Genomic DNA, 9,654 nt, shown 5'->3' with positions numbered 1-9,654 from the left:
TGGGTCTTGTTGCATCTCTTCTTCTATTTGTAGAGTTGATAAATCGTTGTTCCTAGTATTTTTGGAGGATGAGGGGTATGCTTTTCCTTTCCTCGTTTCTTTCATGAATCCATCCTCAGTTTCCTATTGTTGTTCTTGAGTAGGTTTGCGGGTTTTATTCTGAGGACACTCGTGATACAGATGTTTGTACTCATGGCATTTTCTATAGCAGAAAGGGATTTTATCATAATCTATGGGTTATTCCCATAAGTCATCATGATAGTTGATATTGATGTTGGTTGGGAGTGCCTTAGTTAAATCGAGATATACACATATCCTAGCATAAGGAGTACTACATCTAAATTTGTTGGTGTCTGAGAACACCACAAATGAGCCAATGACATTTCTTATGCCCTCCAGAATATATGCCTCCCAAAATTATTGAGGAAAGGGAGTATAAACGTAGCGAAATAGGGGTTAAGGTGAACTTTTCTGTGTTTGAGTAGAATATTTCAACCCAAGATCTCATGTACATCCCAACTGAATTGATAAAAAGGGTCCTCCATGAAACATCATGTCTCTATCTGCAACATTGTTGAAGATAACAATGAAAAATCCCTTTGATCCTAGCTTCAAATCCATGGCCCCCTTAATCTGCCAATTTTTGTGTCTCCAAGATATGAGGGTCCTTTCCATCATCCATACACCCACAAACTAGTGGATCGGAGCCTGGTCTTTCATGTATTGGATTATTTCCCTATATTTTCTTAGATGGATTCATAAGTTGGGTTGTTTATTGTCTAGGGAAGATAAGTATTGGCGCTTCTTAACACGTTGCTTGGTTGATTATCAAGGTTAGTTGATTTCTTCGTGCTTTCTTCTCGTGTTGTAGTTGTAGTTGTATTTGAATGATTATGAGGTAGTTGCACCTGATTGCTTGTTTGTTTCTTATTTTTTGCAGGAAACCCTATATTTTGTAAACGCTATAATTTGGTGCAGGTTTGAAATGTTTCCCTGATCACTCCTTACTTCTCATTACCACCTTATTTATGTAGCGTCTCACCATTAGAAATTTTCCTTCTTCATTTACGTTATTTCATCTATGCATTAATGAATGTTCTTACTCAGCTAATCACTTTTCCAAATGAAATGATTGTCCTTTTTTTTTTACACTTGATTTTCCATATGTGTGTGTGTGTGTGTGTCAGGTTAGTATTCCCACTTCTAATTACGCCGAAAGGCGTTTTCTCTCCGGGCTTGAGGTGAGCAACACTATTTACCCTAGCTCGTTTTCATTGTCCTCCTTCAAATAAAAAATTGACATGTGGCCCAGTCATGAGCATTCACCACTACATATGTCAACATGTGGGCCCAATCGAGTCATGAACATCTGCCACTACATACATTGAACATATGCAACATCTACCACTACATACGGTGAACACAACATCTACCACTGCATACCTGCCATTGCATATGTCAGACATACGCAACATTTGCCATTGCATACGTCGAACATATGCAACATCCACCACTGCATACATTGAACGTCTGCAACATCTGCCACTGTATTTTCCAATATTTCAAGGCGATACTGTTCACATCTACCAAGTATTTTAGATCGAAAGCTTCAATACATTAGAGCAAAGCTCCAGATTTGATGCCATCCATTATCTTTTCAAATTTTCTTGTCGGTTGCTCAAAACCCCTTCAAATGTTTGCCAAAATATCTACTCCAATCCTAAATCACCATTTGATCTTTTTATTTTCCCCTGAGAGGTTAAGGACAACGGGAAACAACATGTGTAACAAAAGAAAATGATAGGTTCCAGTAATTCACTTTGACAATGCAGAAAATGATTTGCCCAATGTAGAAACTATTGCCCATCATGAAAGATCTTGTCCACACATCACCAGTAAAACAATGAATGAATTATATCATATTTATGTGCAGAAATTGTTACCCGTCATGAAATAGCGTGTCCACATACCATCAGTAGAACAATGAATGAATTAAATCATATTTTTGTACAAAAATTGTTGTATGTCATGAAATAGGTTTTCCACACACCACCAATAGCTTAATGAATGAATTAAATCATATTCCACACCAGCATCGAGCATTAACTAACAATAACATGAATCAATAAGTAAAAATTCATAGGCACGTTACATTAATGGTTGAACTATAACTTCTTTCACTCAACAACACGAATTAAATATGTTGGTAATGTTAATCAACAATTCGAATTAATTATGCACACAATGTTGATCGAACGACTTACGAGAGCGGGAGTTGGTGGACGTTGTAGGTATTCGGAAGGTGTGTCGCTCTCTCCACCGCCTCCTTGGATTCTCAAGAGGACACACCACTTAATCAATGCTATCTTTGTCGCATAGGCCATGGAAGTGAAGAGGAGGAGGCAATGACGATGGAGAGAGTGACACACCTTCTGAGATTTCATTACGCATCTACAAAACTACGTTGAAACTGCTACAAATGAAGTTGAAGCACTCGATCATTGCTTCAAAGCTTGAATTATTTTTTCATTGAAGTGAAAAGTTGAAATTTCTAGGTTTGTTTCTTCTTCTATAGTTTTTTGGATAATACTATTGTTAGTGTTTTCCATTGAGCCGTCATCATTGCTTAGGTTGATTTCTGAATATTTTATGGGCACTGAATTATCTTGAACAAACCTGAAAATGTGTGCCTCCTTAATCAAATCGGTGACAACTTCTTTAGCCCTCTAACAAACGTTGGGTATTGCGCGATGTTCATTGTCCTATTGAAAGACTATTCTCATGTGGTGGAGGACTCTTAGAAATAGGAAAATATTTGCTACACTTTTCCCAACTGCTCATGGAATGCGAAAAGGAATTCACATCCGCAATAATGTGATGAAAAATTGGCTCTGATGCAAAATATGCTTCCCTGCACTACAATTACCTGCAATAGCCATCATTACTTTTGAAACATCGAGAGAAAAATGAAAAGCGGGTGAATTTTTCATACATGTATTGAGAGAAGTGAATCATTGTCCTTTCCATGTCAGGTCCTTTGAACAAGTTTCTGTGCCAGAGAAGAAAATGAACGTGTCTCCAGAACAATTTCTAGTGTAAGTTTGTATTCTTATATTTAATGCAATTTTGTGTATATTTAATTGGTTTTCATTTTACATATTTACTGAATCTCTAGTCAATTTGTCCTCTTGAATTATTAAAATATAAATAGTGATTAATTTAAGTTATTAATTTATACGTTTATTATAAAGTTAATGTTGAATTTTGATTTTTATATAAAATTATTAATTTAATTTCAATCTACAACTATATATGAAAGTAATGTGTAGTTTCTCTGTACTTGTGGAATTGACATGTGCTATTTTAAAATTTTAAAAATAAATAAATACTTAATTAATAAGAAAACAAAAACTCAAAATAATTAAACTATATGTATAAATAAATATCTCAATAAACGTGAGCTCTACTGACCATAAGTATGACATACTTAGTAAAACCTCAAGTCTAAAAGGAACGGGAATATTTATAAATGAAGATCTCATTCCAGAAGATCAAGAAGAATTAAGAAAGGAGGTTCAAAAGGTAAAAGAAGCTAGGAAGGAAGGAAAATGGGCAATAATCAAAAATAGAAAAGTCGTTATTCGAGATAGAAACCAAAAAGATAGTAATAAATAGCAATTCAACATGCTTCGGATTCTTTCTTGGAACTGTCGAGGCTTTCCATGGAACAAAGGCCCCAAGCTAAGTTGGATCTCGAATGATGTTGATATTATATTGCTTGTTGAAACTTGGGAGCATGAAGAATCTAAGGTCCCTAACATAGATGGCTTTGCACTATGGTCTACCTGGAACAAGTGATCCTCCCATAGAGGCATTAGGGGTATAGCTTGTTACATTAAGAAGAGCATCTCCCCCCATGCTAGGATTTATAAAAACGACCCTTATAACCAATATAGTTTGATAGAGATCACTGACATTAATGATAAAAAGACCTACATAGAAATCTATTATTTACCCCCCATCAATTCTAACTTCTATAAGAAAAAGAATCTAGATAAAAATAGTCCTTACAATGGTTTAGAGAATGATATTTCTAGCCTAAGGAATGAAGGTAATATCATTTTAATGGGTGAATTTAATCCTCGAACTTCAAGCAACCAAGCTATTCTTCTAAGCAACCATTCCAACCCTAATCCCCTTTGGTTAGACGAAGACCTTACTCTGGCTAGCCGGTACAAAAGGAGCTCTGAAGACCTCGGGGAGAATTTGTTTGGGTCAGAGCTAGTTAAGCTCTGTAGTGCTCAGGATCTCATAATTTGCAACGGTCTAAAGAAGTGGCCCAATTCTAGCTAGATGACCTGCATCCATGGGCTTGGTAGCAGCGTGGTAGACTATGTTATTTTCGATCTCCCTTTATACAACGAAATAATAAATTTTGACATCTTAAACGACCACGAGCCCGACTCTGATCATAGACCTTTACTTATAACTCTCTCAATTTTGTCATGCATAGAGATCCCATAAAAGGTAATCCTTATAGCCAAAAGAACTTAATCTTTGATAAAAATAAAAACAATCTCTTTCTAAATGAATTAAAAACTAATTTGCTTCCTTTATCTATTATAGACAACATAGAATACCTCTATCATAATTTTACTACAACCCTCTCATATTCTATTAACAATTTCTCAATTGAAGTTTCAAGTAATAAAGGGAATAGCAAAACCAACCCATGGTATGACAAAGATTGTAAAAGTGCAAGGTAAGGAAACTGTTGATGAATCTCTTAAAATTGGCAAGATAAAAATATACAAAGCCCTAACTAAAAGGAAAAAAAGGTAGTATATTCGTAAAAGACAAGAGAATCTCTTACACATCTCTAAGGTAGCTCCTAAGAAATTCTGGAGGCAGATTCTAACTAAGAAAACTAAATATAATAATAAAATTTCTTTACACGACTGGAATTCCTATCTTAAAAAGCCTTATGAATCAACAAATGTCATGGATAACTTTGAAACCCTGCTCAAAACGAAAGAAGTTTTCTCATTAGAAGACATTGATTTTGGGGTTAAATGCCTGGAAAATGGGAAAGCTAAGGACATTGAAGGTTACCAAGCAGAGATCTTAAAAATTGGAGGTCCTATCCTCATCCCCACATCCACAAGCTTTTCAATCAAGCAGTCAAGCAAGGGTTCCCTAAACCATGGACTCAGAGCCTTATTATCCCTATTTTTAAAAGTGGGGATACAAATAACCCCTCTAATTATCAGACAATTATGATCATCCCTCTCTTAGCCAAGTTATATGGTATTATTTTGGAAAAGAAGTTGAGCATATGGCTTGAAAGTAAAGGTAAGCAGGCTAAAGGCCAAGCGGGTTTTAGAAGGCAGCACTCAACAACGGACCACCTCGTTACGCTTAGGATCATTGTGGAGGAATGTCGCAATGATAAATCCAATCCCTTTTGTTGCTTTGTGGACTTTAGAAAGGCTTTCGATACGGTTCCTAGAAACAACCTATGGAATAGATTAGAAGAGCTAAAGGTTCCTTTCGAGTTGAGAGTTGTCGCTATAAGGTTATATGAGAATGTAATTTCCAAGTTAAAGAGCAATGAGGGGTGGTCGAAAGATATTAAGTGTAATATCGGAGTTAAACAAGGTTTCCCCCTCTCCCCTACCCTATTTGGCATTTACATCGACAAGCTAGAAGGTTGTTTAGAGGAAGCAAGCTGTGCTAGCACGATCTTAGTTGGGATATTCATCATCCCTCTTCTCTATGTTGACAATATTGTTCTTCTCGTAAGGTGCCCATCTGATCTTGATAAGCAGCTTAGACTCCTTAAGGATTTCTGCTCTACCATGGGTATGACTGTTAACACTGACAAAACAAAAGTTATGATTTTCAAATCCAAGAAGGACACTTACGCTAATTTTATGTATGACAATAGTAACTTGGAGAAAGTGTTTTCTTACAAGTACCTAGGAATTGATATTGATCACAAGCTCAAATGGAACTATAGCATTGAGAAAAGGATTAATGGGGGTGGAAAGCTTATTTTGGCCTTGAAAATAATTGTAAAACGACAAACCTCGTAATGTGGGATAGAAAGAAGCTCCTCTTTGAAACTTTAGTCGCTCCTGTTATCTTATATGGATGTGAGGTTTGGGATTGCAGCATCTCTAGAGAATCCTGGAGAAATATTGAGCAAATCTAGAAGCCTTTTGTAATGTATAACCTCAAAATTGAAAGCAATACACCCTATCCAATTCTCCTTATAGAAGTGGGTCTTTCCCCTATTGAGAGCCTAGCTATGACTAGGTTTCTGTTGTACAAGCACAAACTCAATAACATAGGAGACCATAGACTTCCTAAGCTAACTTTAAATTCCGGCCAAAACCACCTAAGGCTCAAACAAGGTTGGTATAAAGACACCAGGGCCTGGTTAAACCATTGGGAGATCAACGAGAATGTTGCATTGCAAAACATTAAAAACATGTTAGGTCCCTATACTACTAGTGTAACCCCTTATTTTTATTAGTACAACCCCCTTATTATATTGTTGTGCCCATGTAGTCCCCATATTTTTATTATTGTGCCCCATAGAATCTCACTATTGTTATTATTGTGCCCTTACATTATTATTGTTATGTCGGCTTTGATTATATTATGACCCCATAAACTCCTATATATAGAAAGGAGGTCTTGTCATTTGTATCAACCAAGAATTGTTCATTTGTGTAATGTAAAGGAGGTTGACCCCTCGAAGAGGCTTATTTCTAAGGCGTTGATCTATCTTTTCTATTTTTTTGTGAGCTGGTTTCATAACATAACATTAAAAATATTGTTACTTCTAATTTCAAAGAAAAAATGTGGTGTGAGAAAGATTTAGCAGCTAAGAAAATTAAGATATTATAAGGAGGTCATCAACCCCACCCTAGAAGATCAAAAGTATCTCTCTGTTTTAACTAACTCAAAGAAGAAAATTAAGATAGCCAAGATTAGAACGAACTCTCATGAGCTCCATAGTGAAACGGGTCGTTGGGCAGTTCCTAAAACACCATGGATGGAAAAGATCTGCCATCTCTGTGAGAATATGAACATTGAGGATGAAAATCACTTCCTCTTAGAGTTCCCCGCGTACAACCACATTAGATCTTTGTTTCATAATCTTTGTTGCAATACTGACCTTCCTAGCCTTTTATGATGTCAAAATTATAGTGAGCTCGGGAGGCTTCTCTCCAAGCTTTTTGAGCATAGGAATAAAATCTTAAATCAAACTAAATAACTCGTTTCTTTAGGTTCGATAGACCAAAATTTGGTCTCAGTGAACGGTAACCACCACCATCATCATCATATATATATATATATATATATATATATATATATATATAATTTTAAGTTTTTGTTTATATATATATATACAAAATAGATAAAGCTTTCTCAATTATTTTTTCAAATAATCTTTTTTATAATATTTATTCTATTAGAAAAAAGAATTTAATATATATTCTATTAAAAATAAGAGTTTTAATTTTAGTGATTTACTTTTTTTCAAGATAATCTTCTCAAATACAATATATGATCACAACCTTATATGATTTATAATTCAAATGGTTGTATGCAATTGGTATATGGATATAAACTTACAACCAACCATTTAACGCAAACTACATAAGTAAAATAATCATCTTGTAATGCTAAACTTATAAAAAGTATGAACTATCATTTTTTATATTATGTTATTATTTGAACTTTACTAAATTATTAACAAATAATAAATGGTTGAATTATTTATCTTTTTTCTATTATAAAAATGAAATTAACAATTAATAAATTGTTGAAGTGTCATGTTATTACAACCTAAGAATTAATTATTTTAATTGAAATTTTATTTTTGTTTTAAAAAATAAATTTTAATCAATAATATTTAAATTATTAACTATTAAGTTATAATATCTAAATTATTATTAAATTACAACATAATGATTTTTAATTTTAGATATTTAAATAAATTTCAATTATTAATAATATTTTCTTAATCTTCAAAAATTTAAAATTTAAAATATATTTAAATGTCTATGCACGATGTGGATTATACAACAAATTTCAAAATTTATGCAAATTTCTATACACCAAATGTCAAAATGGATAAATCTTTCTACTATGCCCTTTGATACAGGTTGTGCTTTCATTGGCCATTAGAACCCTTTGTGCTTTCATTGGCCACTAGAACCCTTGTGCCATCATGCACTATTAAAAAAAGAAAAAGAAACTAACACATGAGCGTTTCAAATATTGATCTTTATAATTGACTTGCCATGAAGATGTAATTTTGGATTCACATAATCTAGCATTATAATCTTTTTGGGAAAGGAAGAACAATTTTCCTTCCCTATTTGCATCAAGGGTTAGGTCGACAAGGTTTTAAATCCTTAAAGTTGTTGATTGTTGCCATGTCCCAATCACAAAGCTTTTCACAAGTACTTTCACAACATTCATTGATACAACAATTTTATCTGTAATCTGATTTTTTATCATCTTCACAATAATTTACTAGTAAAAGTCATTTCTCCCAAGTGCCAATGATATATTTAGGTGGTAGATACCTCATAATTCCCATGTTTAGAATTTATTTTATGCCATTTTAAGAAAACCCCAAAGAAATTGAACTCCTCTGTTATGCACGTTGTGCGAACCAGGATTGTCATTGTTCTTGGACATTTATGTTAGTGCAATTTTCTTCTTAAATTTAACCCCCTGCTATATTCATTAGAAGAAATATAGAAACTCAAATTTAGATTGCATTTCATTATACTTATATTTCACTTGATTATTACTTTCAACAATCTCTCAATTTGTGCAATTTTCTTCTTAAATTTAACTTCCTACTATTTTTATTAGAAAAAATATAGAAAATCAAATTTAGATTACATTTCATTATACTTATATTTCACTTGATTATTACTTTCAACAGTTTTCCAATTTTCTTTTCGACATTCTTTACCCCTTTGAATATAGTTTCTAATATATTATTATTATTATTATTTATAATAACATATATGATACATAATACCACAATTTTTATATTATATTATAATCATATTGTTTCTTTAAATCATAACAATGTCTCTCTTGATAAAATGCATCAATGTTTTAAATAATATAAAGTAACAATGTTTATGAGTTGTACATTCCAATACCATAACTTTCATGTCTTATTAGTCCCTGCCTCCGGCAATGCATGGACTCTAGCCATCACTACGGCGTTGACCAAACATTAATCGGTCCTTTGACCAAAAAAAAGCTATCAAAATTTAACCAAATTTTCAGGTTGCAATTTCCCTTCACCCAAATTTTATGCGAGGCTTTGATTTGACACTCTTACTGGAACCTTTGCGGGTCTCAAAGTAACATTATATGACTAACAAAATTTTATCCGAAATTTCGAAAATGACTAACAAACTTTTATCCAAAATTTCAAAAAACTCATACATCAACTGCCATACATAAACTTTTATAACATTTTAGGTTTCAAACTTTGGAAGATTATAACATTTTAGGTTTCAAACTTCATACATCTCCCAAAGTTTGAAACTGCATATATATCCAAACTTTTAGACTGGTTATGTGCCGTTATGCAAATTGAGTCCTTAT

This window comes from Pinus tabuliformis, chromosome 1_2, assembly GCF_031772625.1.
Source record: "Pinus tabuliformis cultivar Carrire ecotype Pingquan chromosome 1_2, CPIR1, whole genome shotgun sequence".
Taxonomy (NCBI): Eukaryota; Viridiplantae; Streptophyta; class Pinopsida; order Pinales; family Pinaceae; genus Pinus; species Pinus tabuliformis.
The sequence above is the reverse complement of the archived record's forward strand: the minus strand, read 5'-3'. Positions refer to the sequence as shown.